The sequence below is a fragment of the Lygodium microphyllum genome, chromosome 24, assembly GCF_053477565.2.
Source record: "Lygodium microphyllum isolate KBCC chromosome 24, Lygodium_microphyllum_v1.1.10, whole genome shotgun sequence".
Classification (NCBI taxonomy): Eukaryota; Viridiplantae; Streptophyta; class Polypodiopsida; order Schizaeales; family Lygodiaceae; genus Lygodium; species Lygodium microphyllum.
Genome location: NC_141158.1, coordinates 121,619,950 through 121,633,977, shown reverse-complemented (window position 1 = coordinate 121,633,977; position 14,028 = coordinate 121,619,950).

Below are 14,028 nucleotides of genomic sequence, written 5' to 3'. Positions count from 1 at the left end.
GGGAGCACTCAATGATGCAAGTCTTAGGATGTGAGGAGAAGCTCGATGATGCAGGTGTCATAACTCACAAGTCACAGGTTGTCATGCAGGTCATAAGGAGGACAGACGGGCACGAGAGAGAGAGAGAGAGAGAGAGAGAGAGAATACATTAAAGCAAATTTAACCCGCAATCTTTTAAAAAAAAAAGAAAACTTGAAATTTTATTAGAAAGGAGAGTAAGAGTAGTTACACGACCTTTGTCAAAGGGTTAACAACCTAACACCTTGGGTAGGTTTGGGAATAAAATTAGGGTATGTTCGAAGGAACTTTAGTGGCAGGAAATTCAAAGGATTGAGAGCGGATTACAAGATAGATACAAGGCAAATTTTCTTGCCACTAATATATAAGAGACAGGGAGACTATCTTGAGAAGATATGCTTTTAATCGAGAGGATATCATTCATGGGTTTTTGGAGACATTGACTATTGGCTAGGAAGGTGACATATCCTTGCTCTTTCTAGGGCTCCTCTTGCCTTGGAGAAGAGGGTGTAACCATCTTTCTTGGCCTTTGTGAGGTAGAAATGCTATGCTGAGAGAGATGAGGAAGTATGGGCTTTCCTTTCTTTAATGTGTGGAGCATTGTCATCTTCTCTTTCTTGGGTAGATGAGTGTATAACACTTGATTGAATGCATGGCTTCCTCACAGGCAATTTTCTTAAAATTGAGGACCATTTATATAGTAAATAACTATTTAAACATAAGTGTGGGATTGATAGGTTTGTTATTGAATGCAACTACATTCCTATTTATCTAAATGACCCAAAGATAAGAACTCTTGATTGTCATCCAAATGATGGGGGGGGCAACCAGTAGCCTCTCCCATTAGGAGTTCTCTCCAATTATATGACTAGTGGTAGAAAGGAAACCTAATTGTGTAGAGTTCATGGAGGGTTTCTTGATTACTTGGATAGGTGATAAAAAGGTGAGATAGGGTTTCAAGGTACCTCTTACATTGGTGGTAGACTCCGTGTTCCTTTCCAATCTTGGTGGCTTTCTCATTGGTCTAGATGGCTCGATGAAGGATAAGCCTCCTTTAGGCCTCATTCCACTCCAATCACTAGTGGCAGTTAAGCTTCTTGATTAACTCCTAGTTGTGGTCTTTGAGCTTGGGGATGGATAGAAAGACACTTCTACTCGATCATTTGAAGTCCTCCGGCTTTACTTGCATGTCATACTCAATAAAGAGGCGGTTAGAAAGGGACCAAGCAACAATCCATTAAGAGATAATCTCCGAGTGTCCTGATTATTGATTCAAGTCATTGTGTTAACTTTTTCTCTTGTTTTCCATCATCTTTGTTCAAAGTCCCAAAGGGCCTTTTTGTTGAGATGGGCTGCAAGTTTAGTGTCTACAATGTCAATGGGGAGAACAACTAGACTCAACCAGATTGAGTCTTTGGCTAACCAAAGCCTTTGGCCTTTTTCACTAATGGTGATTTGAAAGTCTTCTTTCACGAATTTCGATGCATCCTAGAAGCCTTTGAAGATCTTGGAACATTTGCTGGGTTTGAACTTGGTGTTTGAGAAGATGATAGTATGGACTGGGAGGTTTTTTAGTTCTTGGTGTGTTGTGTTAGTGAGAAGTTAGATGTTGTGCGAAAGTAGAATAGCCTAACATGTTGGGGATAAAGACGCCTATGCCTAGCCACTTATTTATTAGTTACATTGATAGTACTCACATACCCATACACCTCTACACTACAGGAGCAAGCATCCATCACTATCACTTCATTTTTTATTTTTTTAGTGACATTTGAATAAAGGGAACTGTTGGAGTTCCCACATCTTGTGTGTGTCTCTCTCTTGCTCTTGCTCCTTTCACCATAGCTATTGCTTCCACTTCGTGCTTCCACTTCAGGGCTCACTCCCTTCAACTAGTATCCGAGCCATTGCATCGGCATTGAGGAGCTTAACCTGACACTGCTTTAGCTTGCATTTGAAGGTTTCCTCATTGGCAACCATGGCTTCTCATTCGAAGGTATGATTTTGATACTCCATATCTTCTAGGCTACTTCCAACTGCATTGGATCTCTTCCAGGCCTTCCTTGGCAACCCTTGGAGCTTGCCTTGCCCCCCATTTGCACCATTTCACCCAACAAAGGTAGCGAGAGTGGTTAGCAATTCAACATGAATTGTGCTTATTTGATGCCCCTCTTCCCTAGTCAATCTACTTCATCTTGCCTCATCTCCAGCTCCTGGCATTGCTCATGGCCTTTGGACAATCACTTGCCATTGTACCTGATACCTTTGGCATGAGTTTGGGCATTAGTTGGGACTCTTGGGTTTAGCAATTAGCTCATAGTTTATGATAGTTTGTTATATTACAATTATGGATAGCCCTTCAATCATTGTCTTAGAGGTCATTTATACTTCCCAAGATGTCTATTTGATGCTAGAACATCTAGGGATGTTATGCCAATGCATTGGAATGCTATGGGATTGATTTGAGCACTCTTTTGTCCAATTTTATAAGAGGATTTTTACTGCTATAATAAGCATGGCTAAATGCTATTTTATCATTGAAAGCATATGCATATTACTCTTGGGTACTTATCGATTATTCACGATGATGTACCAATGCTTATGGTTCATGTTACATGCTTGGTTATGCTTCCGGATTGCTTTTGAGCCGAGATTGGAGTTTTGAATCTTGACATTGGTTGTCATTTACCGTTATATATGGTTATTTGATGCTCTAGTAAGCACTTTGCAAGTTACTTGGATCGGATGCTCTCGAATATATGCCACTTTGATCTTGAATGTATGAATGTCTTTGATGTGATGTTTTGAGCTTTATTTCCTCATTTGGCATTCGGCTTTTATTCCAATGGGAGCCGTTACTACTTGACACTTGGATGTTATGTTGAGCATTTGATTACACAGTTGAGCTTGAAGGCGTTACAGTGAGACCGTGGGACTTGGTGATATGTACATGCTCTTGTCATAATTTATGTACATAGTTGATGCTTAGTGGGTTCATCTGACATTCCTCTTGGGCCAGCACCTATCTCTATCATCATATGGTCAATGATGCATGCATCTTGGTTAGTTATGTATTGAGCTTCTATTACATTGCTCAGTCTGTTGTGCCTTTAGTTGGTCTCCTTTGTTACCCCATGAGACCCACTCTATGCATGATGGTTATGCCTATGGGATGTATTTTAGTCTGACACATTGATTCTTTGATAGTTCTTGGTGCCGTAGATTTACTCACCGCTAGTTAGAGCTATTCTTTGGTAGTTGCAATTTGTCTTATATCAGTGATTGCCCATCTTTGGCATTGATTTCTTACTGTTATACTTCATTTTCAACATGTTGTAATTGTATTTTAATGTATTATTTATGCAAGCAATCATCTCCATTTACTAGAGTAGGCTGGGCCATAGAAGGAATCTCTATGATGGCTCACTATGAACGGAAAGACATCATGACAACACATATCACTTGCACTACATGCTATCATTCAAGCTAATACTAGATGCTACAACAATAGTTATAGAGGAGTGGAGTTCCTCTCTAACTATTGGTTTTGGGGGCTAGTAGCAAAATAACACTTATATATGGATCAAAGGTTTAGGGGTTTGGTTGTTAACATACAAGAAGAGATCCACTACCAAAGTGAGATGGACTTGAGAGTCTATGACAAGCTCTTGTTGGCATCTCTTGCTTATTTCACAACTTGAGTGTGCTATCTAGTTTTGCAATTCACTATGGTCTAGAGAATAAATTCTTAGTATAAGGTGGTTCGGTCGTATGGGATCCACCTATAAGAAATCATCTATATAATGTGCATTTAAAGGATATTAAGAAATACCCTTTCTTTACATGCTATAAGGCTTTAAAACGACCCATTTTACTTTACTAAACTTACGAATTTTTACAAATTGTAATTAAAAAACTTCTTTTATAAATATTATCATGTAAATCTTACTAAATATAATACTCTTTCTTTTGAAGTCACATGGTATCTTACATGTTCTATAAGGTAGACCCCTCAGGGGTCTAGTAGACCATCACCAACATAAGTCAAAGGGAGGGTTGGGGCATCATTAATCTACTATTGTAGAGCCACAAACTTAAGCCTTATACAAGCTTTATTAATCTCTTTCTTGATTATTCATTTTTTCTTCATAATTTCAGTTTTTTCTCATTGTATTCAATGTATCATGCTTCAATACACATTCTAACATTCACTCTACAAAACTTCTCCATCCAACCTTGTTATATAAGGGCAAAGCTAGCATGATCTAGCACTAGACCTATTATGTTTTGGTCATTTCCATCTTGAGATAGCCTATGTTATATGATGATACTTGCATTTTGAGCTAGCGAAATTCCCTCCAATTTACATGCACAATCAAGACCCCTTGTTATTGAATTTGACAGTTCCTTGCTATCTTGTAGATTTGTTACCCTGTGAACTTTCATATAATTCTACTAAGTGGGTGCCCTTGTTAGCAAGGCAATTGATTCCCTTCATGTGTTAAGCTTATCTTGTTGTGCTTTTAGCCTTGAAGTACCTAGAGATTACTCCATTTTAATGAGTAGCTAGTAGCCAAAGACATCTATGCCCTACATTTTGGTGAATGCCCACATAAACCAATCTAGTATATTTGATTTTGATGGATGGTCACTTACTAGGATCCCAAAATATCTATGTTTCTAGCATCTTAAAACTTACGTACTCTGTTTTCAACAATGGTATCAATGGTTGATTTATTTTCCATTACAACATGGTAGAAAAAGGACAAGTATTTTTTTTAGAACTTGCTCATGTACTCATTTTATTTGATAATGGTAGAATACCTACTACTAGTGTAGATCCTTGTAGTTTAACCTAGAGTACCTACCAATGTAGATGCTTGCAAGCCTATCTTTTATTTAGCTCCATAGAATGATTGATATAGAGCTCCTCCATAAGAATTACATATTTTAGATACAAAAAAACTCTCTTGATTGAGCCATAATGCTCATTATGAGACAATTAAGAAGTAGGCCACCATCCCCATCGATTGATTGCTAAGCTTGTGAAATATTCAACAGGACTTTTAGGATTAAAAGTTATCATCATTTGTCATCTAGCTTAATCCTTTAAGCCCAACCTTGCTAATTTTAGGAGTAAAACTTCTAGGAGTTCCATGGCTAAAACTTCCAAAAAGTCCACCAAAGAAATTGTCGGCACTCATCATGTTGTAACCTCAAGTGTGTAAAGTTCCTCTACAACCATAATATTTGCCATCATTTTGAAATGCTTTAAAAGTCTTGCCATGCTTCTCAAGCTCATTAGCACTATGTGTTATTGAGAGTAAAGGGAGGCTATCTTCTTCATGTGCTGACTAGGGATTGCACCCTCTATACGATATGGGATTCTTGGAGGATGAGAATGGCTTGAATATGGAGAAACCTCTTTCAAAATTGCTTATAAATAGTTGAGAAAATTTCAAGCAAACTGTAGTTCCCTCATGCAAGTTTCTCATGATCACAACAACTACATGCGGTGCTATAGACACATTTCTATTATCTAATTAAATTATATTAAAACTTTACCATGTTTTAAAATTTGTATGCATTTTAGTGCATCAATCCTTTGCCTTTTCATTTTATGCCCTTCTCAAACTCAAATAGCATTCCTTGCTTGGCCATTGTATACCATTGTTGAACTCAAGTACTATCCCTAGTATATGAATGCTTGGTCTTCATATGTTGTCACCTCAATCTACCATCTTTGAGATAATACTTAATCCCAACTTGGTTTTCTTCTTCACTACAAGATACATGCCTTATATCGACATTCAAAGGGATGCAAATATTAATTAAAAAAATTGTCTCAGTCACATCGCTAAAAGCGTCGGTATAAACATCTCTACAAAATCATCGCAAAAACGGTCACTATCTATGTTGCTATTTACGTTGCATTTGTGACACAAATAGCAACAAATATAGTGATGCAGATAGTGACATTTTGTGACATAGATAACGGGCAATAATAACATGTGCAAAGAAATCAGTGATGCTAGTGCGACGGTTATAGATGAATTTTTTTTGTGGCAAGGCAGCTTTATAATATTTTGCAAAGCAATTACACATTGGGAATGCAATGGTTATCAAGATAAGCACAAAAACTACTTAAACCCACAAGACTGATAACTCATAGAATAAGTACAAGACTAGTGATAACTCATGATATTACACGAAACCATGCAGAGAAAGGAGAGCCAAAATAAACATGAAAATTTTATTTGTAATTATCGCAAGATGCGATTTTTTACAAAGGATGATAAGTACATCTAAGGAATAGTACATGGAAGATGCTTGCACATATTACATGATAAAAAAAGAAGACGGTGTGCACTCCACGAATCCAACTGTGTGCTACAGATTCTCGCCATCAGAAAGCTCGTCCCAATGCAAAGGAGCATCAAATGGACTTTGCAAAATGAACAACTAGACATTAGTCCACTATACATAATGCATTTTTAAAAAAAGTGACTACAAACAAGAAAGATGATTGACTTATTGGGCCATCGTGTGTGTACAATCTGTCAATGAGTGCAGTGAGACCGTACCTCTTTGCATATCGAGTCTTTAAACTTGTGGGATTACGGTTTGTGATGGAGTGTTGCAAAGAAAACAAAATACAATTATTAGTACAAGTGACATTGCAAATAAGAAAGCGAGAAGAACCAAAAGAAAACTTACAAAGTCTTCCAGATAAGTTCAATGGTTGCCACCCCCAGATGATGCATGACCCCCTGCCTCCAATTGTGCCCTCGTTGCCTCCTGTTAATGTCGCCATCATCTTGGAGAATCTGTAGCCTTCTCCTCGAGTCTCTACCAATCCTCTGCATCTAGCCACTCGGGCTTTGAGGTGCCACTCTTGAGTACCTTGCATGTTGCCAATCGTGTATGTGACATGTATGCACACATACACTCCACATCCACCCAGTGGAAAACCTCTTTGCTATAGTAGGTACCAGAAACTCCTCATGCAAAGATGCCACTATATAGTCCTTCCTCCCCTCCAGTATATTCTTCCAATGGTCCAAAACGTTGTGTCTAAATACTTGTTGGTATAACTCTCTCATACGAGGCATCACTCTTCTCTTCTCATTGTTCATGATCATAACATGTCTTGTCATCTACGAGGTATCCATACCCTACTGGGGTATGTCTAAGGTGTGTCCTCTCCCACCTACGATCACGCTTCTTTGGGCATAACCAAGAGACCCTTGTATATATAGCATACCCATGGGGGTAGTATCTCTTAAAGTAGCATCCATAAGAGTGCCACCTGGGGATGACTGAGCGAAACCTAGAGTCACCAGAGTAGATGTCTCTGCAAGTGTGACAAAGCCTAGCGGTGACAAGTATCCACTAGATCGATGAGACAGAGACACTGTATCAGTGCCTCCACAACACCCATCTAAGCCACCCTCTCTGGAACCTGTACGAGAGTAAGGAGTAGCACCCCTCTCTAAAATTGATTGCGGGCTCATAGCATCCATATCTTCGCAGTATACCCTAGAACCACTCCCTCCATCTAGGGCCAGTCGAGAAGATCGACCTCATCTACCACTGGAAACTGAAGCATTAAAGCGTACCAAAGTAGATCTCACAGAATGGCCAGATGATGTTCGAGACATCTCTTGGTCCCGCTATATCTCTAAATCGGGCCATCCGATTTAGAGACATATGTGTGACTATCTCTTGCAACTCCTCATCGCTTATCCCTCGACTCATCTTTTTCTCCAAGTATCATCAAATGTAACCCACACATACAGAAAATGATGTTAGCATAATCAATATTAATATTTAGGTAAAGCATGACAATATAACTCTGAAAAAAATGGTACTAATTAAAATGCTATTCCAAAGTACCCTTAAAATCGAATCATCAACTAAGTGAGCATGCGGATGCAAATATGACCTGGCCTATGGTCCCATATCAATCTCTTGGTACAACTTCACGTACACACTGGAAGGTCTATAGATAGGTCACCACAGAAGGAGTTTACTTCATACTCAAAAAATTCTCGGCCCCCTATCTCTTTATCTACGTTACTCGTGTTTGTTTCCTCTACATGCTCCAAGCCCTCTTCGGCCTCTACCCTCCACAATATCGATCCCTCCATCTGCATATTCTCCTCGTTTATGCTCGAAACATTGCTTTCATCATACTCTCGCACTCTGAGGAGCTGACGACACAACATACCACCATCAAGGTTGTCGGGGATTTGAATAGAAGATTACATGTTCAATATTACATATAAGAGTGAATCAACATTTGTCAATGTCTTGTATCGTGAGTTTCTTTTTTTTTTAAAAGTTCATGCACATGTTCACAATGAGCTGACAGGACAAACATGTCCTGGAGATCCGTCCATCTTTTCTTGGAATTTATTTCTAAAAAGCCAGATGGACCTTGCTGAACGGTTGCCCCAGCTCCTTCCAATACCACTTTAAACCACTGTACATTGAATATAATCATGGAGAAGCTATGGTAATCCACTGAGATAATACTTTGCAAGTTTCCAAAATACTCCATCTCATCTACAATGGTGTTCGGATCCATGCCCTGTCGTTAACTCTTTTGCTTGAACTTTGCCATGATACCACAATCCATTGTGGAGTGCATTTTGTCGATGCGCTTAACACAGAAATGTTACTTGCATGACCATGTCACACTGTAGATTTTGCACTATACATTGAAACTGTTAGATTAGTTGTCACATATAAAATCTAGATATGATAGCTTATAAAACATGTGGTCACCTTCGAACTACATTCCCTCGATAATTTTCACTCATCAGTAGACATAAATAGTGGTATCTCCTCCATGTAATCATTGCATAGACATAAACAGTGGTATCTCCTCCATGCCCTTAGAATATCGAATTGATCGATGGTGTGCATTTTGTCGAAATTCCGATCGCGTTTCTTCCCGATCTTTTCTGGCATGCTAGTATCTAGTGAGCCACTTCTCTACGGATTCATGATGCAACATACAAAAATGATTCACTTTCTCCTTTATGGCAGCATCCATCCTTTTTTCTACTCCATTTCCAACCACCACATCTTCAGTCTCTATCATTGTCCTTTAGTGAGACCATAGCATACTGTTGTCTAAATCCACCATTGATAGCCACTCTGAAATATGCATTAATGCCTTCGACACCAGCCAATCTTCAGCCATGGTATCAAGCTCATTGTCGCACAAAGCCCTTCTAGGGTTTTCATGAAGCGCTCCAAGAAGAACATCCATCACTTCGTATGGATGGGTCTCGCAATCTCCACTTCACCTATGAGATGCACTAGGAGGTGAGTTTGTATCATGAGCATGTTGGTGCGCATGTACTTCTCAAAGAGACAGACCGTCTCCACCACTTCCCACTAGCCTTGCAGATTCAATAGAGGATGTCTTCATCTTCTTCTATGAGATTGATTGTACTAAATTCGATAATCTATAAATCACCTCTCATATTTTTGGAGTGAGGTATCCCACGATCGCGATCAATGTAGTACAAACTATCACAAATGAAGAAGCATTACGAACAACGAGTAGACACTAAATAGCAAAATATGCAGGCTACTTGCGAGCAAGGTCAAGAGACAAACTTGGCATATCTTATGCCAATCATGGGATTTTAGCCTTGATAGTTGCTGGTTGTCTTTAGAGAAAGTGGACTTGAGCGAACGCATCATACTCGTCGTGGGATATACCTAATAATTTTCTTCACAATGCGCTCTTCTTTAGTGGATAGGACCCAATGAGTGTGAGGTAGTTGCAAGTGACCATTAGTGCTCGACTATGGTCAAAGAGCCTCCATCTTACCTACCTTCTTCAAATCCATTCGTGCCCCTGCAATGTCTTTTTTTCTTGTGATGCGGTCTCATAATAAGTTGCTTACATTCTTGAAAATATGCATGGGATTCAACAAAAAGTTGATCTGTAAGTTGGTCCCATATGACAACTCATAGAAAATAGAGAACCATCGCATCCCGTTTGGATGTGACTCCTTGTGGACGATTTTTAGCTCGTACCATCTTTGGGTATTCATTTGTGTTGGAGGTTATCCAAGAAATTCTTCCCTTAGTTTATGACCCTCCGGCAAGAAAGTGGCGTGTCCTTCGTATACCATCTTCTTCATGGTTCGTGACCTTCAAAAGTCTAACATGCATGATAACTTGAGGTAGCCAAACATGTCACAACATCCATATTTAGTCAATACAAACTTGAATGAGCTATGTTAGATATCACCAACGAGAACGGAAGCCCACTTACCCGAGCACTCCCTGAATCCTGGAAAGTCATGCATGGTCCACATGAGAATGTCTCGTATATTAGTAGACCGATACCAAGTGTGATGGTCTGTGGCCCTCGGATACCCTCACGAGGCCATCTCTTGACCTCATCTAGGCTCCAAAGAAGCACTAGACCCATTCCCCAACCTAGCCATAACACCAACTCAATACATTACGGGACACCTCAACATGACATAGAATACGACACGGCACGCAGTATGCTCATTGTTTGCAGAATGTCCCATCTTAAGGGTAGCATATTTTATTTACATCCAAAAAAATTTACATGTTAAGACGGAGGCACAACAAGGGACCTTGTCATGGGTGGAGGGTGGAGCTATCAATGCGCATAAACACAACTCAACACCCGAGCTCATCAACTAATGGACAAAGGTAGACGTCCGTGTTCTTGACTTCGTAGTGCCTAGGAACAAGCAAGATAAGGATCAAGTGTCATTTCTTCATAGAAAGCCATGGCAGGATGTTGTAGTCAACAAGGACTAAATGCCACACATTGTAAGAAGTTGAGCGGAGACCAAATGAATTCATACCATCCATAGTAAGATCGGGCCGAAGATTCCTTGGCTCTCGTGCAAAGCTTGAAAAGGTGGAGCCAATGTGGCAACATGTGTGTGAATCAGTTGATATTCGTTGGACTCCAACTGTGGATCTATTCTAGGCATTCCACATTGTCAAGCTTACCATGCTGTGCGACGTACGAAACATGTGATGTATATGCAGTATAAATGGAAAGTGTCCAAGTACTTTTTGAGGGATGGTTTGCTCTTCCAAGTCCTATCAATACATGTGAGCACCACACTTTGGACATGTCTCCATAGTCCCATAGTTTGCTTGAAACAGCATATAATCGTTTACACATACATGGATGCTGTTGTAGTCCATGCCAAGCTTTTGTAACACCAGTCACACATCATCATGGAAGTCAAGCATCCTGTTTTCAGGTGGTAATGTATGATACTTTAGCAACCTGACCAAATATTAGAAGACGCCTTGAAAAGCACAATAAGTGTTTTTTATAATAGAGTCAAAAAAATCAATGGAGCGTAGAATACACCTGAACAACTTGGTTACACTCGCATAACTCCACTCGTACTTTGCCTTCATACTTAGGAGCGCAAGCAGCATCTTCAGGCGAGATTCTTGGCACCCATCATATAATGGTATGGATGCTTTCTCTCTCAGTGGATCAGATGACTTGTCATCCATGGGCATTAATGCATCAATCATTGTCTCCATCTTAAGCTTCAAGATTGGAGGAAGGTCCAAAAGGCCGACTATCTCCTTTGGTATCAAGGATATAGACTGAGTCATGCCCTCCAATTGGTGTATCAACTCAAGCACTCCATCCATTGCATGCCCACAAACTCTTCTAACGGGTCGCAATAGGTGCGTTTTTTGGGATGAGCCATCAGCTCCCTATACAAATTTCAAGGGCATGTCTTATATTTTTGTGTATGATATTCAATTACTTTGCAAATATAAAATATAATGGATACACACTTTTCTTACCGTTCACTCAAAGTCTGAGATTGCCTAATCAATAATCTCCAATTAAAACTTGTCGAAGCATTGTTTGTGTTCTATGGATAAGCAATGCTTTCGTCTGATTGCCAGCTTGCATTGAGTGCAAGGATACGGGACACGTTGATTAAGATACACCTCGTGATCCTGGACATCATGATCATCATCGTTCTCCATTTGGTCTATGTTACATCAAACAATAGGTTTTTGTTCCCCTCATTGATGATCTTCCTTTATATTAATCTCTACTCCTCTTTCTCTCCCTTTCATTTTATTTGTTTGTCTCCCTCCATCTCTCTTTGTCCGTTCCTTTTCTTTCCACGTTTCTCTGTCTTTATCTATCCCCCTTTTTATTTCTCTCCCCGCCGCTCTCTCTCTCCCTCTCTCTTTCCCTTTTTTTTATTTGCCTCCCTTCATACTTCTTTATTTATGTTTCCACCTTTCAAATTCTCTCTCTTTCTCTTTTTATATCTTCCTCCCTTCATCCTTCTTTGTTTCTCTCTCTCTCACTCTCTCAATGTTTCTTTCTCTCCCTCATCATTTCTCCCCACTCTCACTTCTTCTCTCTTTTCTTTTCCCTCCTTTCTTCTCTCTATGTGTTTCTCTTTTTTCCTCTCCACTCGCACTCGATGCATCTTGTTACAATCAAAATCAAAGACAGAAAATAAAAAACTCATAAAATAAGACATTGAAAGACTCTCTCTCCCCACCCCTCTTTGTGTCTCTCTTCCCACTCTTCCTTTATTTTTCTATCATTTCGTTCTCTCTAATTCTCTCATTATTTCCATTTTTCTCTCTTCTCTCTTGCTCTCTATTTGTTGTTCTCTCTATCTCTGTTTTTCTCCCTCTTTCTGTCCCTATTTCTCCCACTCTCTTTCTAGCTCTCTTCTTTTCTTTCACTCTCTTTCCTCTCTTTACCTCTCATACTTTTATCCACCTCTTCATTCACTCTCCGTTTCTTTTTCTCTCTCCCCTCTCTTTCTTTGTTTGTCTCCCCTTCTCGTTTCTCTCACTCATTGTCCTCTTTCCTCCCTTCCTCTCTCTTTCTCTCCTCCTCTCTTTCTTTGTCACATTTCCTCTTTTTCTCTCTCTCGTTCTCTCTCCCTCTTCCTTCCTTCTCCTCTCTCTCATTTCCTCTCTTTCTCTCTCTCTTTCAATGCATCTCATTATTATAAAGGAAAACAAACAAAAGAAAAGAAAAAAACACAAGAACAAAGCAAGAAGAGGCAATGTGCCCACCACAAAGGCCCGAGGATGGATTCTTTACCTCCTCCTCACAATGTCCCTTCTTTCTCCCTTGCACACTTCTCCGGTGGCGGCGGTGGCGATGGTGGTGAGAAGCTCTCGTTCTCTCTCTTTCCCTCTCCCTCTCCCTCTTCCTCTCAAGGTGACAATCTCTCTCACTCTTTCGTTCTCTCTCGAAAATGTTTGTGGTAAATGCCGCGCTTGGGTGTTCGGCACTTTTTATTTCTCAGATCGGCATCACTATTTGTGTCAAAATTTATTTTGCAACGTTATTTGCGATGCAAATATTTTATGTCATAAATGGTCGTCGCTATTTGACCATTCCCTTGTAGTGCTTGTGATGACTAATTCTCACTCTTAACTAAAATTCCAAAGAACATTTTGATAGCAAGTGAGATGATATAATTACCGTTTAGTGAATCTATATTCCAAGAGACTATAATGTTGATTAGGTCAAGAAAAGACACTTTTTCTTCACTATAGTTGTGGTATGTTTTAAGTTGTTTAGTAAGAGAAGGTTTTGTATTTCTAAGTACTAACTAGCCCTATGTTGTAGTGCATCCCCTGTTTTAAATGATAATCTCTCTCTCTCTCTCTCTCTCTCTCTCTCTCTCTCTCTCTCTCTCTCTCTCTCTCTCTCTCTCTCTCTCTCTCTCTCTCTCTCTCTCTCTCTCTCTCTCTCTCTCTCTCTCTCTCTCTCTCTCTCGTAGTGGAGAGGGTCAAACATGAATTCTTGTGGTCATAGTGAGATGAATTTACAAATTGGGAGTAGAAAATGTGTCCTTTAAAGAATCCCTTTCCAAAGTACACATGCAGTTGGCTTAACTAGAGGAGAAACTTGGCTATGGATGTGACTATAACTAATAAGAAGATTAAAAGATAAAGTCAAAGACATGACTACAA